At 44.5% G+C, this 21,205-nt stretch overlaps 1 pseudogene across 1 annotated transcript in view; it reads right to left on the bottom strand.

Moving 5' to 3' along the window:
• The window catches only part of LOC149355250 (condensin-2 complex subunit G2-like), a 123,796-nt pseudogene extending 103,536 nt beyond the window's left edge, over nucleotides 1-20,260 (bottom strand). Inside the window, exons 1-4 of the transcript XR_016289345.1 lie at nucleotides 19,146-20,260; nucleotides 17,084-17,180; nucleotides 3,815-4,008; nucleotides 2,226-2,320 (exon numbers count right to left, since the gene is read on the bottom strand). The product of XR_016289345.1 is annotated as a condensin-2 complex subunit G2-like (transcript). The remainder of the gene's footprint in view (nucleotides 1-2,225; nucleotides 2,321-3,814; nucleotides 4,009-17,083; nucleotides 17,181-19,145) is intronic.
• Between the last annotated feature and the right edge of the window lie 945 nt (nucleotides 20,261-21,205).

The following is a 21,205-nucleotide window of genomic DNA, read 5'->3' as shown; positions in this document are numbered from 1 at the left end:
TACCGCCTTGTCTCCAGCCTGCTTTTTACCTACCTTTACCTACTTTTACCTACCTACCTACCTTTACCTACTTTTACCTTGCCCTGTTAGGAACTTATAACTCGCTTACAGCTGTCAGACACCTATCACCGACATAGCCATCACAGTGTTGCAAAGACTCCCAATAATTACGGTGACAAAAAAAATTTGTTCATTTAAAAGGTTTGTGTGCAAGCTACGAGCTACATCTGTATGCAGCGCATAGTGCCGCCAAAGTAACATGCACAGCCAGCTGAAGTGCAGCTTCAATTCAGCTCGGTGAAATACTGAGTGTACAAGCACTGGAACTAGGCACACAGGACCATCAGTGCGTCCCTATCACTTAGCTGGAAAGGAACAGTAGCTTTGACAGCACAGAAAAGGGGGACCAAAATGAAAGTGCCATTAGGCAGCAGTGATGCCACACAAATGTGTAACAAGCACTTATTCCCTTGAACAATATTGGGCATGTCAGCCCTGCGCAAATCAGCAAATGACCGAGCAGAGAATGTGTAGTTGTTCACTGGTAGTGTTCCCATACAGTTTGCAATTCTGTAAATTGTAGACTGTGGGGTTTAACGTTCCAAAGTGACTATGGGCAATGAGCAATGCAGTGTAGTGGGAGGCTCTAAATTAATTTAGAACACTTGGGTTTCGTCAACGTATGCTGACATCGCACACGATACAGACATTTTTGTATTTTGCTTCCATTTAAATACAACCACCACCACCACAATCAAACCCACGACCTTGGATCAGTAGCCAAACACCAAATAAGTTAGAGTCTTTTTTTGCTCAGTTAATAAGGATTCTGCTTTGTTACGCAAATCTGAATGTAACAATATTACCTATTCACTGCAGCATGCACGCTTTTCCATCATCATGGAGCTAACAGTGTGAAATGCTACTATAAAGCTTTATGATGCTATTTAACGAACTATATACGCCATTTCATACATCAAGTGCAATGCTGTCAAAGCAGTGCTCTTGCTAACGCTGCCTACATCCAAGATCAAAACAGAGTGCATTCCTTTTGGTTCATGAAATGCACCCTTACAGCTGATGACATCTTTCAAATGCCTTAGTCCACTGGGTCACAAAACAAGAGTGGAGTAACACGCGTCCCTTTATTTTTTCAGGTGGACTACTTCCGTATGTTTCACAGCATTGCACCTGATGTATGAAATGGAGTATAGGTTGCAAAATTGTCTCGCTATTAACGAGACATGGTAGCTACCACTGTTAAGAAGAAATGTGCGGTTCTTTACGGTGCTGCTATCTTCTGCCTTGTAATCACTCCACTGCTTACAGAGCTGGCTGGGCATGTGCAGCTGGTTTCCTTGACTGCACATTACTCAAATAAACCTCCAGATGCCAGCTGGCACTCTTCGCATCCAGTGTTACTGCGCTACACCTCTGCCAAGGCAGTTTACCAAACAGTCACCCGCTGTCATATTCAAAGCAACCTGCCGCCATGAACCATGCAAGCAGCCAGCTGCCTCTCAACATTAGCAAGGCAATGCAGCCGCCACAAACAGGTTGACTTTGCTACAAATCCACACGAAATGGTAACTAGTGCCCTTGTTAGTACTAGTTTGCTTGTCAAAATTACAGTGGAACAAGAAAACAAATGCTGCCAGTAGACTTGCCACAGTTAAGGCAGTCTCCCACTGGAACAGAAATGTTAACCTGGGGCCAGACTTCCCAACTCCTCTTCGTGCAAACCCCATATTCATCACTCATTTTTTTCCACAATAGTTTACACACTGCAGACCTAGTAAGCCAAAGAGCCACAGTCAAAAGTTCTTGGAAAGGAATATTAGTGGAAAAACAGTTTCACTGCAGACTTTTGATTACTTTTTAACCCACAGTGCTACATGTGACATTACAGCGGGGAAAGCAAAGACTAACAAAAAAAAGCAACTTATACCGTGGATGCAAATACGCTGCTGCAAGTAATATTAACAAAAAACGAATTCCAGCACGTGGGCTGGAATAGACACATGCAGCGCAACTCTAAAAAAATTACACAATGCGCCATTATGTCTCTAGCAATGCACTCTGAATGCAACGAAATTCAATTTTATCGGCACAGCTGTGTTCTGTAAACTTTTGATGGTGACTGCGCCTTTAAACGCAGAATGTGGCAGCCCGACAAAATCGAAAATCATGAGATCAGTGCCAAGCATGCGGGTACTTTTACCAACCTTGACATCAGTGGCAATGTCCCATTCACTTTCTTCTGAATGGCACTGACAAGGCTCTCCTCCAATGTCAGCAGGAAGGAGACAACCTGTCTCCCCTGCAAAATGGAAACACAAGCTCTGAAATTCTCTACAGCTGCGCAGGTAGTCATCAGATCAACGCTAAAGAAAGAGTACAACAAACTTGAAATAGTTGGACCATCAACGACCCATTAAAGATTACATGACCCTACTAGCCATGCAAAACCTTCCAAAAAACAAAAAAGCACACCAATTTGTGGACTTGAGAAAGTTATTTTCAACCATCCCAATGTTTTTTTCAAAACGTTATGAGCGAAATATAGGATCTGAAACTTTCAGGCAATTGAGTTTCTTCTGGAAGCACTGCATTTTCAATTGAGTCCTCCGAAGAATATTTACTTGCTGTTCTTTTTTACTTCTACTGTCGGCTTGTGCCAAGACAATAATTGCAGGACATGTTCATTCCAAATTATTTTAAAGGAAGAAAAAGTAATGTGCAGGACACTATACAGGTCACAGGTAATTGCAGTGCTATACACAGAGAATACAAACAACACACATTAAAAGAAATAAACACAGCTTGAAGCCCAGAGCAGATATAAATCAAAACTCTACCACTGTGTGGGATAACTACAACATATACGGAAAAAAAAGGAGAAACCTGGAACGTAACACTTGTGTTTCAATGTGCCAACTAGAGAGTGTTCTAATGTTAATAAAAAGCAAAAATCATCTCTTGCCTTATCAATATCATTGAATAAGTAAAAATTTTTTTTCTTGGTTTGAGCTGGCAAAATCTACCCTCGTGTTAAAATCATAGCCGCACTAAATTCGGGTAAATATTTCAAACTTAGATCAGATGAATAGTTACAGACACCAAGTTTGGAAAAAAGGTTAAATTTCTATGTGCTAAAGCTGACGGCACATTCCCACTCATACTTCTTTCAAAATGCAAGGCTTCATATGTGTTCCATTACATCCTGTCCCTGTTATAACTGTCACATCTTTACAGTGGACATCCGAACCACACCGCAAGGGAAGGGATAAAGGAGGGAGTGAAATAAAGAAGAGGAAACTGAAAACTGAAAATTGATTTTTGAGGAAAGAAAATGATGCAGTATCTGTTTGACATGTCGTTGGACGCCTGAACCATGCCTTAAGAGAAAGTTTTTTTGTTTATGGGGGTTTTAACGTCCCAAAGTTTATAAGTTTATGTTTATGTTATAAGTCTATGTACAAAGGAGATAAGTTTATTTTTCACAATGCTACTGCTGCCAGCGGTTGTCCCAGGCTACACTGCCGAGACGGCTCAGTGCACGAAAACCAATTGCGGGAGGGCCGTTGCGAGAAGCGGTACTTGGAAGAGCGTCGCACACCATTCGAAATATCGAGTGTGGGCCTGAACGGCCCCGAATGCTCGGTATAAACAATCTCACATATATGGGATTGACATGTACTGCCAGAACAGCACATTCCTGTTTGCCTTCATGTCATTTTAGGAACGGTTAACTTGCTTTCTCCTAGCAGCTTGCTCACTGTTTAAACAAGATGAGGTCAGCAAAGCCCTTCACCTTGGCAGAATCCAAATAGTTTGCTGACACAGCACATGGAATAAGTTGGTCATTGATGAGCTTGCGCTCACAGGTAGCCAGCTCAACAGTGTCATATTCACTTTCATCCGAAACCAGGCCACCCTTCATGAGGAAAACAGACTTGATGAGCTCCTCTGTTTTTGTCTGGAACAGCAAGCACAGTGTGTGATGTACTGACAAGAAACAGTGGGTGCACCGTCAGATCAAAATGACACAAATGAATAAATCAATATGCAAGCACATCCGATGCTTGTGCCTCATGTGGCGAATATAAATACTGGCTACACGAGCAGCAAGACTGACGTTTCATGCTGCTGCACAATGCATAGCTGCTCACAAGGACAAAAGCGCGAACACTAAATGCACATGTTGCAGTCTACCCAAATATTCAAACTGCACTGCAGACCCACTCTGCCTGCACAAATAATACTGTTCCTTACTAGAAGCTTAATGAACACATGAAGGCGAAATAGTGAAACAAGAAAAAAATTATGCAGGAACATTGGACAACAGGTGGAGACAGCCATAAGTATATTCCAGCAATCATTAATAAAAAAAATGCAATGCCACATTCTGCACAAGTCAATTTTTAAGAAGTGTACATACAGTTTTTGACATTTTGCTGTAGCCCTCTATACAGTTGATGACATAACCTTCACATCGGCATCATATTGTTCCATTCAAATATAAGGTCATGCTCATAGGTTTGATTGACCAATCAGCATGCCACTGATCTACAGTGAATTCGCCCTTTTCAAGGGATGTCACACCCGCTAGGAAACGAATCTGTTATTCAGAAAACTGATCGAAAACAAATGCATGCAGGCGTAAAAGATCTGTTTCCATGAGGCACCAGCCGCACATGTGAAGTGGCAGGCAAGCACTTGCAGCTGTTGCGTGCACCTGTCAGGAACACCAACTGACCCAAGCATGATACCAGCTGACAGTTTGTTCCCAACAAGCAGAGAGAAGGATTAGAAGAGAAAAGAAGCGCATGCACTCAGTGGTCATGCAAAAAAAAAAGTGAATTATAAATGCTATTGCAATCAACAATGTTCTCAATTAACACACATCATGCTGCAGTTCCCCATAAAATTGAAGAGCTCCAGTCAACTAGCTATAATTTCAACTAAAAAAATTTACCTTAAAACACCAGAATTTTAGGAGATACGAAATATGGGAATTGTGATTGTACTGCACAAATAGAAAGATGCTACATCGGAACATGCATGTAAGAGAGCCTTCCTTGACTTGTTTATTTTTTACTTCCTCTACGAGAGCCGGGCACAACTCCTCACAATGAATACCGGCCGGGCGCCAAGATGAACGACAGGCGGCGACGCCACCGATGACGAAAGAGGCTCTGCAAGCAACTATGTGGCAGTCTGCCAGTATATTAGGCTGTGAATATATTTAGGCTCTTTCAAATCGTGTTCCCAGGTCTCAATATTGCCCAATGTACAGCTGAGAACACTGTTTTTTTTAAACGGATCTTATTCTTCACATATTGTTTATCAATCTGCATGGAAGCAGTTCCAACTTAATAAATAACACTTAGTAGACAGGTGTTGAGATATTTCGCAGCTATAGTGTAGAATGCTAATGTAGGATACAGAGAGAGAGAATGCACTTTGATTAGGCAGTGTGCAAGAACTGCCAACATGGTATTCTGCATTGAGGAAAAAGTCTCTTCCACGCCATGAAGTATTTTTTATGCCTGAATGTCAAGGCCCATCATACACAGATCATGCAGCACCTTATACACAGAATAACTACATTTTGCTAGTAAAGGGTCACCTTGGAGTGCTCTTTCAGGGAAAGCGCAATGGCTCTCAGATTACAGGTCTCACATTACAAATAAACAAAACTTGCAAAGACATAGTTCTATCTGAAAAGAAAAAAAAATTTTGAACTCTGGAATATACAAAATATCTGCCTATCCAATACCAAATGCTTAAGAAAAAGATTCAAAAGTGAATCACGAGATTAATCACATTTCGGGGCACGTGCAAACGCCAATGGAGGCTGCCATACTCGTCAATTTCGACGCTCCACTATTTGCACGGGCGGTTCAGAAATTGCTGCCATCCAGAAGAAAAAAACAAATGAGAGAGAAAGCCAGACAGACTAGTAGCATGTCCAAGAATGCTGAAAAAAAACTTGTGCTCACATCCATTGTTAGCAGGCCGTTCTGACACAACAATCAACCACATAGGGGGCAAGGCATTTAAGTCAGATTTTGCAAATTAGCATCAAAACCGTCATGTAAAACATCATTCTATTATCACATCTGAACAAATCTGAGACATTAATGCTCAACGCTTGGTCACTTCTCATCAATCTGCAGTAGAATTTGCAAAATAAAAGTGATGTTTGCCCAGCACGGCTTATGTTGCAGAGTTTTGGCTCTTTGCAGCTTGCCTTTCTTGTCTTCCTAGCATGCATGCCAACTGAGAAGACAAAGAACAACAAAACACTGGCTGTGGCAAGGGTGAGCTTAACCAAGCTTTCAGGCACTGCTCGTTACTTTGATTCAAAACATTTTTACATCTCGATACCACATTCAGGCCTCAAGATAGCCACCAGCTGTCAACTTTTACGCACATGTGCAAAGCTTCATACGAAGTGCCGCATTGGTTGGAAAGTGTAACACTAAAATGGTAGGATTTGTCGAATAAACACCTTAGGGATCATGGAATAATTTTCTATTTTGATGATGCTCATGATGCTAAAAGTTTAGAAAAGAAATTTAGTCTATTATTACCGGTGGCATATCTGTGCACATAAAATGGCAGAGGACGTTCTGCCCAGTTCATTTTTCTGAGAAATATTTACTGTGTTCGCTAGCTCGCATCAAAAAGCATTCATTTAAGAAATAAAGGATGATAGGTGACTCAAAGACTTCGTTGCTAGATGTAGCAAAACCTAACAGAAAGCTGTGAGACTACTCAGTTTTAAACTTAGCACCTAGTTGGTTTGGTTGGTTGGTTGGTTTATTGGGGTTTAACGTCCCAAAGCGACTGAGGCTATGAGAGACGCCGCAGTGAAGGGCTCCGGAAATTTCGACCACCTGGGGTTCTTTAATGTGCACTGACATCGCACAGCACACGGGTCTCTAGAATTTCGCCTTCATCGAAATTCAGCCGCCGCGGCCGGGATTGAACCTGCATCTTTCGGGTCAGCAGCCGAGCGCTGTAACCACTGAGCCACTGCGGCGGGGGAAACTTAGCACCTAGTATTTAACTGCTGTATTTACTCTGGTAATTTGTGGATTTTATTCCTAAAATTAAAGCTTCAAAAAAGGGGGAGCGCAAATTATGCAGAGATTTCGCGAACACTTCCTAAAAATGTCTACAAAGGTCATAGCGCACAATGTATACTTGTGTACTGCCGCATATAAGTCGACCCTGCAACTTGCACCCTTTGCTAGCCAAAAAAAAAAGTTGACCCCAAATAAAATTCGATGCATACGACCCTCTCACTTCACGCCACACCAGAACCAGGTTACGTACCGCGTGTTCCGTATTTATCTGTCCAGATTGAAAAACAAATTCTTCTGTGTAAACTGGCCTATTAAGGCTCAATGGTAGTCTGAATTTTTTTCTAGACAGTTTAACATCGGAACTTGCCTGCATTGTCCGCAATCAGCAAAAACTGGAGTCGACTCCGTCGTGGCGAGCGGAGCAACCGATTTCACAGCCTGCACCACCTGGCGAGCTGCAAGGCAACTAATGTCTCAGCTCGGAGCTGGGGTGGGTCTCGCTGTTCCCCAGATGGCGCCGACTTTCGAATCGGCTGCTCCACTCGCCGCAACAAAAATTCAGCTGCAGCCGACTGCAGTTTCTCGCCGATTCTGGACAACCCAGGCAAGTTCTGAAGTTTAACTATTTATCTAAAACACAGACTACCATAAGCTACCTTGTGGTCAGTTGCTCAGCCCAAATATAGGCCACCAGTTAGCGCAGAATTTTTTACAACCCGGACCGATAAATACAGAAGTGGTACTTCCCCGCATGATGGCACGACGGCGCAAGCGCAGCTCAAAGCAATAAGCGCGGAATGATACAATCACAAAGTCAGCAGTCAAAGGCAAATGGAGATACAAGGTGATAGAACAGCGCCCTTGCATGTTCATCACAGTGCCCGGCTGAGCAGCAGCAAACAGAACAGCCAATGGTTTCGGTAGTTTTATTCTGGCGCAACGCTGGCAAAGCACGCTCCGGAGGTTACTGGAAGTTTGCTCTTACAGCCTTTCATACGAGGAAGTGACTCCAGGCGTATGCAAGCCAAGTAAATGGCACACAATTTACTTCTTTTTATCGGAACAAATTTAAAAACGAATTACCATTTTTGAAACCATTCACTCACATTTTGCAGCCACACCTACATGCATGCTGGTGTGCTTGCTCAGCAGAGGGCGCAAAATATGCAAGAAAGTTTTTTTATATAAATCCAAATAATAAATTAGGGGCACACAAATTATGTGAGTAAATATGGTATATCTTTATGACCAGTGGTAACACTCCAATGCAGAGAAACAGAATAGCAAAGAGGCTCTCAACCAAAGTGGTCCACTATTGTATAGGCATTTTCATTTCTTATTCATTCAGGATGCCTTACAGGCTCCAGGTTTGATAATAAAATGCAAATTCGATGACAAAATGCAAACAAAGCTCAAAAAATACAGCCAAGAAAAAAAAGAAGAACGCAAGCAATACGCACTCCCAACAAAAAAAGCAAGTAGTGCAAAAAGCAGCAAAAAAAGCAAAATACAACAAGGTTTATGGGGGTTTAACGTCCCAAAGCTACTCAGGCCATGAGGGATGCCATAGTGATGAGCTGTGGAAATTTCGACCACCTGGGGTTCTTTAACGTGCACTGACATCGCACAGTACACGGGCCTCTAGAATTTCGCCTCCACTGAAATACAAGACTCAAAACCATGGAAAAGATCTGTTCACATGAGAAACTAATCCAGCTGGCTGCAGAATTTGTATGATCAGATAAAGAAGCAATATATATAGCCAGAAAAACTGTTCCAGTGTGAGGTGGCACATGGGAAATCAAATGAACTAAAATGCATTACCGAAAATGCGACGATAGCCAAGATGACTGAGGTCATGCTAATGAGGTAGAAAGTGCTTGCAGCAGGAACAGGGTTTTGCTTAGGGCTACAGATGTAGTTTTGCACCAAACAGAGCAAAGGAATGGTTTGACGAGTGCAACAGAATTCTGCACTACCAGAACAAAGCGGGTCCGAGTACGAGAGTTTGGCGTAATGGGGAAGTGGCAGTGCTGGCTGAAAACAGCACTAGTAAACAGGGTTGGTCAGACTTCATTGAAAAGAGAAAAACCACAGGACAGCTACGAGTTTGTAGCACAAATGATTCAGCGTTAGCTGGCTCGTGATCGCAAAGAAATGGAGACAGAGTGCAGTGGTTACAGCAGAAGCTCTAACCTACCGGCTACTGCAGTGGTTAAAGCATCCACTCTAATATAACTTTAACATGTTTCCATTTATTTGCAATCAGAAGCCAGCGAGCTATCATTCGAGTTCAACACGTAACCATCCTGCGATTTTTCTCATCCCTGCAGCAGTGGCCTAGTGGTGGTTAGAGCATTGCCTTGTACTCTGGACGTACTGGGAGGTGCAGCAGGTGCTGGGCTCATACGTCGGGGGTGAATTTTTACTGCTGCACACCTGAAGGCAATAAGTTTAGGCAATCAGACTCAGTTCTACCTGTGGGTGTCCAAAGGTGTGCTTGCAGACACCTATGCCAGGAGCACAAAACTCAAAAATAAGCTAAGAACACCTAACGCTGTAACCACTAGGTCCCCACAGTGAGGGCCTGGGAGCTATAGCATCTTCGTCATATGCGGGATAGGCTGCATTTTGGCTGCTACGCTCGTAGGTGGTTATGCATTTTTACCAGTGGGTGCCCACCCGTGGGCTTTGCGGACGGCACCGCTGACACCACATTTTGAGGAGTGAGCTAAGAACAGCTCACACTGCAAAAAATGCAGCACATCAAGCCACTTGTCAGACTGAAGAGAAGAGGGCAGCATCGATGGAAAGGGAGCAATTAAACTCATGTAACAAATAGCTACGGCAGCCCAACTAATAAATCATTTGCACAAAAACTGAAGGCCATCTTAAACTGCTGCTACAAATTGTCCAAACAAAAAACACTATCTCTTACTCGTAGCAGACTGTGTGCAGGGAGGGAGAGGAAAGAGCACCGTTGCAAGAAACGTGGCTAGCGCACTCATTTTGTGCAAACAGAACTTGCATCTACACTTGCCTCAAAAGTGTCAGCAGCCTCTAGGTAAGAGTCCCCATTGCCTAAAATAGCTGACGTGAAAGGACAGTGAGACCTCTGCACTCTAGACACAGCGAGGGTCACAGCCCACAAGGACAAGGCAATGAACTTTGCAAACTCTCAAACCCAGAAGAGGCTGTCACGCAGACATTGCCAGGAAGTTCACAAAAAAAGCAGTCCCTCAACTTCGAAGACAATGCCAACATGGAGCCCAGCTCAAGAAAAGATGCAAACTTAGCGAACATTTCCAAACACCTATAAATGAATGAATGGAATGCTGCTCTTCATAGGGACGTACAGGCTACCTCACTAAACAGGGATGCTAATACAGATGCCAACAAGATGAAACAAGCACATCGATGATGAAGAGGAAAAATCTCCCTGCATTCCAAAGGTCCAGGAGAACGCAAAAGAAATGCTCATATATGAAGCTGAAAATCTCAGTGAAGATGTCAAAGATTGCGGGCATTTCTCAGTGCCACACTACCCAGCAAGGAAGGAAAAGAGAACACTGGAATGAATGCTTTCCTTATATTATCACAGCACTCTCCGGTGTTCCACCCTTTTACAGTGACCACAAATTCCCTAAATAGGGAATGCATGCCTGCACCCCTTAGCACAGATTGTACCACAGGCGGGTGAGGAGGAGCACAGCCAGCACAACAGGTGTGGAGGAGACGATAATGCCAGGTAAGGTTAACAGGGGAGGGGATGTGCATTATTTTTTTTTTTCACACCTCTGATTGGTACCCCATTCTTCTGACTGTCACATTCAACATGCACCATGACGTCCCCACTTAAAGTACTGAGACATAGATTTAGTTGCATGTTTTCGTCTCGGTAATGATCCATAAGGTGTCAGAATAAATGCATCACCCCACAGTATTAGCCTACGACCACTGCGCAATTTATAATTGAGTTTCCTCTCATTGTTTCATCAACTAAACAATGGCTGTGACGTCAAAGATGGCTTCAGTTCATGTGAGGCATAAAAAAAGCTGCAATTATAATAGATGATATGTAGTTTTACTTCACTACAACACTTAGGTCAGACTACTTCAAGAGCCAAAGCCACAACAAACAATGTATCAGCGATTATACTGCAGCTTTTTCACATGCCTCGCGTGACCCAAAGCAACCTAGCTTTGACGTCGTAAGCCAATGGTGGGTCCGTGAAGCCGAAACCAAAACAACATCAAGAATAAATTCAATTATAAATTATTCAGGAGCCGTAGGAGAACACCATAGTATGATCCATGTATACTAATGTCACAACACATCATTTCAAAGAAGAGAACAAGGAAGCAAAAATTTGGCGTCTATAGTCTTTTAAAGGCCAACTGCAACGAAATTTTACTTTGGCTGGAACGCCTTTTAAATATAATAGGCATGTAATAAAACTAACCGTGACTATGCTCTAGACTTCTTAAGAGCGAGTTCTATTATTATAAGAGTTCAAAAAGCGTGTAATACAGGACGTACTACATCCGCCAGTATGAACAAGAGTGGCGCAGGTGAACACACTCAAGGCTCTATTACACTACGCATAAATACCTCCGAAAGCAGAAGATTGGACAGCCATGGCCGTAGCTCAAGTGGTAGAGCACCAGACATGAAACTGGGAGGTGTGGGTGCGGATCCCATTGGCGGAATGAGGTAGTGTTTGCTACTGCTTTTATTCTCCATTAATAAAAACTACAAAATTAATTAAAAAAAGACATCCCCTATGCTCCTTGGTTTCGGTGACAGTTTGCTTTCATCATTTATGGCATAATGAGCACCTCTTTCCATTCCCTTGTCGCGCTAAAAAGGTCTACAACAGAAGACGCGTGCACCTGGTGGAATACCGCACAGTTGGGCAATTCACCCGACATGATGTAGGTGTTGACTGCCGAGAACCTTATCTAGCCGGGCCTGCCGCGAATGAATGGTTTATGAATGGCCTGGAATGAAAGGCTGGTGGCTGAAATATGGCTTGGCTAACCTATTCTCGTACTGTGGAAAAGTGCCTTGAAATTTTAGATGATATTATGATGCCAAAGTGCTGTGTAGCTGTCTGGGGCATGAAATTGCATGCCATACAGGAATCTACAGTCCCCGTCACAACTATACAGACCGAGGGGTCTGCTTCTAAGATGTTTAGCGTGGATCCCTAGCACATCAAGGAGTCCAAACCTTGGGAGCATGTAGGACTCGAAGCAATCCCTCTTTAGAGAGATTTGGATTGCTGAGGATGCGTAACGAGGCACGCTGCAAGCCTCACAAGCAAACCCCCTGGGCTGTACACTTTTGACGGGGGGTGTACATGCTGCATGCATTTCCAAAGAACAGCAAACAGTGAGTTTTGTGCGGCTAACTATTTTTTTCACATGGCATTTAGGTGCGGTCCTTGCCTTGTTTGGTCATAATCAAAATTTCACATCAGCTGCGGCTACTCTCAACAAAATGAGTTTTCGCAAAAGCACTACTAGCAGTGAAATCTCTCGTCGGAGACTTCGATGCATTCGCTTGTACTACGCATACCATCAGTTGTTTTCAATGCTCTCTCTAGACGTAATACTAGAAAAAATCCTTTTACGGGATGAAAAACTTCGCTGCAGCTGGCTTTTGATTCTGCAAAGCACATTTTCATGTACGTTCATATCTTATGCTTTTTGGTGAACTTGTTAAACCTTAACCCTTTAAAAGTAAAATTTTTTTGAAAAAATGCCCCCTGTGGTCTGTTTTTTTATTAGTGCCGTATTTACACGACTGTAAGTTGACTCGAATGTAAGTCGACCCCCCCATATCTCATATGAGGAAAAAAAAGATTGGAGGTCCCTTAACATTCCCCTTTAAAAGAGGAACGCAACAGCCTTATCCGGCCGCCGCCGCTTATCCTCAGCCACTATCGGCTGCCACGTGTGGGCGTGCCCCTGGGCACATTCCATGGACTACTAGTTCACACTTACACCATCGTCCTCACTAACGCTGTCGCCATGATCATTGCTGCGGTCCCATAGCACACTGTTCTAACATCGTCGTTCAGCAAAATTCTGCACTTCGCATACAGCCACATCACGACATCGCATGGAACAGCTGAAAATTTTGCCTCCCTGCAGCCACCACACCTTTATCACCCATTCCGAGGCGTCGAACTTGCAGCCCCGTGTACAGTTCGTTTCTTCAGCGTAAGGAATGACAGCCACCTTTAATGTAGCCATGAATGAGCGCCGGACGCTTACCGGACTCGGAACACAAATAACGACTGACAAAGCGCTACGTTCAAAACTGGTAAAGCATGGCCAGCAGTCGTCAAATGTGTCAAAGCCAAAGAGAAACTACACGTGAGGCTCTTCCCTCAGCTACCGACACCATTGCCATCCCGAGCTGCGATGATATAGTGGCTGTGCCGCAGCGATTGGAACAGTGGCCCTTTCACCAACTATCAACACTCCCTTGAGCGCCGAGTGCGCAACTGAAAGCAAAAAAAAAAAAAAAAACTTGAACACTTGAGCATCGTCTTTAAAGAGCAGAATGCGATAGCATTATCACACTGCCACTTATCAGTAGCCGCAATCCGTAGCCACGCAAGGGGAGTGCGGGGGGGTGCGAGTTTGCCGCTTATCGACAGCCGCCATGGGGTGCCGCACGTTAGGAAGGGGATGCCTGTTCTGCGCGTTAACAGAGCAGCTGCTCAGGGCCAGCACCAAGAGGGATGCAACGGAGCCCCACAGTAAGAATGGAACCACGCTGTAGCATCCCTGATATCTCATTTGTCTCGCCCCTATTTATGGTGGCATGCTTTCGTTTCGATTATAAGTTGACCCCCCTACTTCGGATTTTAAAATTAAAAAAAAAAACACGTCGGCCTACAATTGTGTAAATACGGTACTTCAGAATGAGAGAAATCGCTAAATTAGGTACAAACATTAAAAAAAAAGTTAGGATGAACGGTATTTAAGCCCCATTCACTGCACCTGTGCTTTCGCGATGTTACAGGTGCGTTAGCCTCAGAGTCAGGAAAGCACTGCTGCGTGTAGTTCCTCATCTGAAGATGACCTGCCATCTTCCGACTAAGACTCGTTACTTGGTAAGTACTTCAAGTTGGAAACCATTACTGTCACTGCCAGAACCGTAGATGGTGCGCGTGGCTATAATGAAACAATGACACACAGCTGAACACCTTAAAGTAAACTGAGTAAAAGCGGAGAGCTATAACACCACATGAGTGTCAGTAATAAACTAAGCAAAGCGCCAATCAAAATAAAAATCAGCTCTTGTGCACCTCCACAAAAGCAGACACCGTACATGACAAAACCAGAGCTGGGCTAGCACCAGACGTGATGTGATGAACAAAGCAAAAATTAATACTTGTTTCTCCCGCAAGACAGAGGCACAAAAATTATTTTTGCAAGTCTCAAGAGATGGAGCCACCTCCCCTCAAGCGCCTACTTTTGGTACGGCATGAAACTCCTAACACACCAGCACCACCATAAATGTACAGCACTGGCCATGTGAGAAACACCTGCACTGCCATACATGTACAGCAGCAACTCTCAAAGGGCTAAACTTACACTAAACTGGAACCCAAAGACTGGCTAGATAAAGATTAAGGTGCCTCGAGGAAGCAAATATGTTGTTTTTACTGACAACAGAGCTTGGATAAGCCAGAAAATCGCATGAAAACAAAAGGTGTACAACAGTATATGCTCCTCAATAATTCCAGTCACTGTGCCCAAATCAAGCGAAATTTCCAAGATGTGCAAGCCAACCAAGCACAAGCTCTCAGGGTCATTTGTGCTTTTTCCGAGCACTTGAGCCACTATATCCCTGATTCACATCAAGAAGTTTTGGTTTGGTTTATGGGGTTTAACGTCCCAAAGTGACTAAGGCTATCAGAGACGCCGTAGTGGAGGGCTCCGGAAATTTCGAACACCTGGGGTTCTTTTACGTGCACTGACATCGCACAGTACACGGGCCTCTAGAATTTCTCCTCCAAAGAAATTCCACCGCCGCGGCCGGGATCGAAACCGCGTCTTTCGGGTCAGCAGCCAAGCACCATAGCCACTGAGCCACCGCGGCGGCTCACATCAAGGAGGTACACAGTACTCAGCATAGCAGTGAAAAAGTAACAAAAGGTCATCGAAACAGAGCTCCGAGCAGTTTTGTTTCTGTGATCTTTCTCTAATTCGTCAAGGGCTCAGGTGCTTACACATCATAAGAATTAGATTTTTGAATTACAATTTATTTGCAGCATTCAAAGATAGGGGGGAGTCGACACTATATCTAACGTGACCGGAACGCTCACTGTTAGGTGAGCTACATCAGTAACTCTCAGACTGCAAGCCCAGAGCAACTCTTCTGCTGCTAGATAAGAAAGCAATTACAAAGCAAGCATGACGTACATAGCTGCCGCACTCCTATCGGCAACTGAATATCCCTCATACACACAAGAGGGTAACTGATGCCCACATGTTAAGTCCAATACGCTGTGTCACTAAAGGCACCAAAAAAAAAAACAGACGGCAGATGCAGAAGACATGAGACACAGATGCAGGCGCAGTAACAACTGATATTTATTCTATGCGAAAAGAAAAGCTAACTGCGGCCCAAGTTATAAACATCCAGACAATCAGTGCAGTCATGCACAGCACGGAAAAAAAAAACACAATGCAATACCATTTTTTTGTTTACGCATCACACCAAAGGTATGAGAGCTCAGACACCGATAAAAACACCGAGGAATCGCTGTCACGACTCGTCATACTTTTTGATCTCAAGCGCTTCAAGTATTTCTCTCCTTAACTGACCTTGAGCCCTCTCCAGAGCATCGGTCTTGTCAAAGTCTGGTGCACACTCATGAGCCTTACAGACAGCACTTATGTGGCCCAAAAGCTGATTTTCACTCTTGTACCGATGCTCATACAACCTGTCACTTAAACATCTCCCCATTTGTCCAACGTATCTCGCACCACACAACAGAGAAACGAAATACACTTCTTTCTTCAGACAGCTGACACGCTTCCAGCCATGTTTCTTTCCCCAAACCTGCTTGTTTTTTCATCTCCATTCACCTATTCACATATCATTCCCAGACGTTTCGGCACAGAAAATAAAACCGTAATGCTGGCCCGTTAGCTCACTTGCCTCTAGGATATGACATGAATATATGGAATGGCGGCAAATCTTCTTTTAGAAGTGCTTGCTTGACCCTGGGTTATGTTGTTGGGTTTCTTGAGCTCGATTTTCACTGATGGTGAACTACTTTTAGGGGGTAGAGCAAGTAGACATGCCAGCTGCGTATCGCTCTGCTACATGGTGCTCTTACTTTTCAAGCTCCCAGGGAAGGGCAGGACGAAAACACGGCGAGAGGGTCAAACGAAGTTCAGGGCACTGCCATTCACGACGCTTGAGCTTTGGCGCAAAAGAAGATGTTTGTCTTTACTATGGACATATGATGAACTATTTTTCGGGCAGGGATGCAGCCAGCGTAGAGAAATGCCTTAGCTTTGGCTCAATTGCATGCTGTATACGAAATGCAGAATAAGTAGCTTTCTCCGCTAATGACCACAGCAGCTCTGTACAAGGTGGAAGGCAGCATGCTATGTACTGACAACTTATACTAGCGAGCCAATCCATTGCAATGATACGACCAGTTTGACTGCTCACTAGCACGTTACTTGAGAAATGAGAACTTACTATACACAATGCGCTTGTTGGGTGCAGGTATGGGTAATGAATTCCACATGCTGTCAAAGGAAACTTACAGGAGAAGCTGTTTGCTTCACCAACCAATGTCAAAAGTAATAAAAATGAGATATGAAATGAATATGGTAGCAAGTTTTTCAGCAGGCAGAGCTCCACTAAGGAACACAGGTGCCCCTTCCTGCCTTCCATGAAATTATCAGCCTAGAAGATAGCTGCTCTGCCATGACAGCAGTCTTACCATTCAGACCACGTGCAAAGTTGATCATAGAAGCACAGACGATACCGGCATCTGCAGCTGCATGACATGTTGCAACCAATGGAAGGCATTCTTGCTCCTGAAAACACATAGGAACAGAGGAAGGATTAAAACAAGCTGACATTCCGTGGCTGTTTTTTGAACTATTCAAGACCTCGGCATAACGCGGGTAGACTGCAGTATGTAGCAGAAATGCATGCATGATCCACCACTACAACTACTCAGATGATAAGAGATACTGCTGACAAAGTAAAGGACACAAAAAGGGGCACCATTTAGCAGTGTCGATCATTAAAAAGGCCCAAACCCCTCCTCTTGAACCTGGTAATTATGGTAATTATGTAGCAGACTGCACTGTCGCGAATGTTGGCCAAAAGCTACACGGCAGCAGTTCAGAACGCTCAAACATGGAGTCTAAAGGTCTTCCTTTTTCAAAGCCACTCCATTCTACTCATCATGAGTACTGCAGCCAGCAAAGGGGGGGTAAGCTCTCATACTAACTGATGCTGCGGCTCAAGGTGTAGAAGTGGGAGCCAGGCTGTTGCGACACTAGGCATGACGGGGGTCAGGGCAATGCTCCCAGAGGAGCAGGTGGATGGAAAATGGAAGGGAAGGAGCAAAACCTAAATATTGCACAGGTAATTCCTCTGCTCATAATGCAAGCTTAGGTAGACCTTGCGAGATGATATTTTTTGTACGGCAAGCATTGCTTGTGACCAACAATACAGTGGTTCAGTACTGCTTCAAGGTTATCATCTGTTAAGCAATCGTGAAAACTGAAGGCTTAGTGCATAGAAAATCGCAACACATGCCTTCTTCAACATGCGCTGTGCAGCCAGTGCAACATGGGAGTGCACGGCCAACATGATATCCACCACACTGTCTCATGATAGCCACCGACATTACAGGTGAAGTTACGCACATGAACAGCATTGGCTGAAAGTGATAATGAGTGCCAGTTATGTACATCTCTTCCGAAAGAAAGCAGAATAAAAAGAAGGAGAGTGCTCTCAATAAAGCAACACTTTTGGTGAGCAGCAACATGCAATCTCCAAACCGAAAGAGCAAAAGACTTTCTATGCTTGCACCGCTGAGCATACAAGGCAAGGGCGCTACAATGCACAATTACCACCAACTATGCATTCTTCACAATCACCCACAAACAGGACACCACAGAGGGACCAGAGCAATTTGTCCAGTCAGTCTCTGAAAAGATGGACATGCTCATGGCTCATCATCACTACTCAAGTCACTCTGCACATGCCAGGAAAACAGGCAATTATCACAGGACAGTGCTGCAGGAGTTTCTGTCAAAGCCACGATATGCGCTCAGTCAGGCTGCACGTCACAAAAAAATATGGCCACTATTTGTCAAAACACAAAGGGACTCATTGAAACACCTCAGAGCAGAGCATATTTTAAAGAAAAATCCTTTGTATCTAAACTGTGCTGATGGCATTGTGAATGCGGTGATGACACAGAATGCTTGATGAAGTTCAAGCTGCCAGTGATCAGCTTTCAAAGAAAAAAACTGCACAAAGTGTCAGTTCAGCAACCATGTCACTCGGGGCAGGAGTGGAATGTCGCTCCCTCTGGCTTTCCCCATGTCAACACAGATGTATACTTAGCTTGGGCCCGATGACTTTGGGACCAAAACTACTATACCTGTATAGAGTGGGTCCACTGAATGTTTCACTGGTGTCGGCAGGTAGCAGAGCAAGTGAAATGGTATCCAATAGGCCTTCTGTGCTACTGGGAGTAGAGCAGGATTGCAGTGAAAGTGTACTAGCATGCCTTAAGAGTTCGCCGATTCCCAGCTCCGGGTGCTTGCTCAGAAGGTCAGGTGGCCTCAGTGATTAGATGACTAGCAGCAGTCTCAAGGACTTCATGCATCACTGTTTGGCAGTGCTGGCGAATGGCATAACTCCAAAGAGAATTTGTCAACAATGTCTGGGTGTGATGACCCAATGATATGAGAATAATATGGGATGCATCGAGGCCTCAAGCCTGGACTTTTTCAAGAGCGCATAATAAATGTGCTCACCTGTAGTGTAACTGGCAATGGTCCAGAGTCGATGACCGCATCTGTGGTGCCAAAACTTGGGACCGTGTGTGCAGCAAGCATGCACGTCTCGTGTTTGTCATCAGCTGCTTTGAAAAATGGAGGTTGGCGCGCGCATTCCGGTCGGCGTGCAGATCGACAGACACGGGCAAAGTGATCCGGCTTTCCACGCAGCAGGCTTTGCCTTGTGCAGGACATATTGCTGAACAGTGCGGACAGGTACAGCCCAGAGGTACAGCACAGAATGCGCTCTTTCGGTTGGTCTGATGGCCGGTCCACTTCCTTCGGTTCACGAGCTCTTGGGTATAGCGGGCGGTGTGTGTTGACGTGCAGTGCGACATTTGCGGACCAAGCTAGAGCGCTTTACATGCTCCTGGCCTAGCTGTTATCGGGCCATTGTGGTGATGCGTACGCGCACGCTTATGATAGTTCCGTTCATGACAGGCTTGAACAATGCTTTTCTTTTTTTTTTTGGAAGAGGCGCCACGGTCTGTACGATATATGCGACTTCATTTCAGCTTCCGGGCCTGCAAATCCGCATAGCGTCGCAAGTGCGGTGGAACATGTAAGCGCTGAATTTCGCTTGGTAAGCTGGCCAACTGCAGTCGTCGTGTAGACGCTGGGGGTTACGGCGTTACAGGAGTCGGCTGCTATGTTTGGAGCGGGACGCGGCGTATATACTTCTCGTGCGTAGTGCAGAGGCAATCGACCATTTCGCATCGCGTTGGTTGATATATATCAAGCGAGGAGAACACCGACGAACCTACCTCAGCTGACAGACACTTCTGGCAACGAGGCCTCGCGGAGAAGGGATCTTCGCGGGACAACAAATGACGGAAACGCAGTCACGGAAACAGCTGTAGCAGCGTGGTTTCGGTTTCGGCGGTGGCGCGAGGTGTGGTTTTGTCCCGTTGATGCGGTAGTGGTGGTGCCGGGAGGCTGTCGATGCGATGCTCCTAGGGGGCCAAGCTATTTTTCTTCTCATCCCATCCTAGTCGCGACTGTAGTGGATAGCATCCTGCACTGGCAATACTTGTCACACAGCTCGCATCACGCAAATGAACCTGTTGCAATGCTGGTGTTGCGCACACGATGTCCTGCCGAGTGTTCCAAACCAGAACTGAAACTGACCACAACGCAGGTCGTGGACAGAAGAAAATGGACCAAAATTCGGAGGTAAAGTCTCCTAGCGCGCGTTAGCCCTTGCACATGAAGGCAGCAAACATTTCAGTTTTCGCTATACAGCACCACAGGAGTTTTAACCCGGAAGCGAGTGTCTCAGCTAAATGTAACAGGCTTTTCAAAAAGTGGCGAGTGAAACCAACTCATTCTTTCCGACCTATCGTCCGCGGTATTTTCTTCAGTTAGTGAATCAGCTCATTTCGAAAAAAATGTCTATTCGAACAATGCAGATCGTCTAAAAAAAAATAGCGGGCTGAAATGTTCGCAAAAAGGTACAGTTTACACAGCTGAAAATGCGCGAAACTGAAAATCTTTGCAGCAGTTCTACTTGAGGGATCCAAGACACGCTGTCAGCGAAAAGAATTCGCTTTTGTCCGGAACGCTGTCTCCGACACGGCTGTGCGTTCTTCTGTGAGCACAGGTAGCACCGAAAATTCAAATAAAGTTATAAAAATGTTATGTAAATTGCAGTAAGGTTAAATTGGAACGTTACATTAACATTAAAATTAACATATATAACGTTATATCTAAAACATTAGGATTGTAAGTATAAGCATTATAATGCTGGCTATTCATTTTTAATATTAAAAATAACAATGATATATGTTGTATAACAAACATTTGTTTAACGTACATTGTTTTGCAGGTTTGGTTTATGGGGTTTGAAAGTCCCAAAGCAAAAGCTAGACTATGAGGGACGCCGTAGTGAAGGGCTCCGGAAATTTTGACCACCCAGGGTTCTTTAATGTGTACTCACATCGCACAGTACATGGGCCTCTAGCATTTCGATAGCCTCCATCGAAATGCGACCGCCGCGGCCCCGGATCAAACTCACGTATACGTCTTCCGGGTTAGCAGCT

The sequence above is a fragment of the Amblyomma mixtum genome, chromosome 3 (genome assembly GCF_055824585.1).
Source record: "Amblyomma mixtum isolate Tamu chromosome 3, ASM5582458v1, whole genome shotgun sequence".
NCBI classification, from domain to species: Eukaryota; Metazoa; Arthropoda; class Arachnida; order Ixodida; family Ixodidae; genus Amblyomma; species Amblyomma mixtum.
Note: the sequence above shows the minus strand (reverse complement) of the source record. Positions and strands in the feature narration are given on the sequence as shown.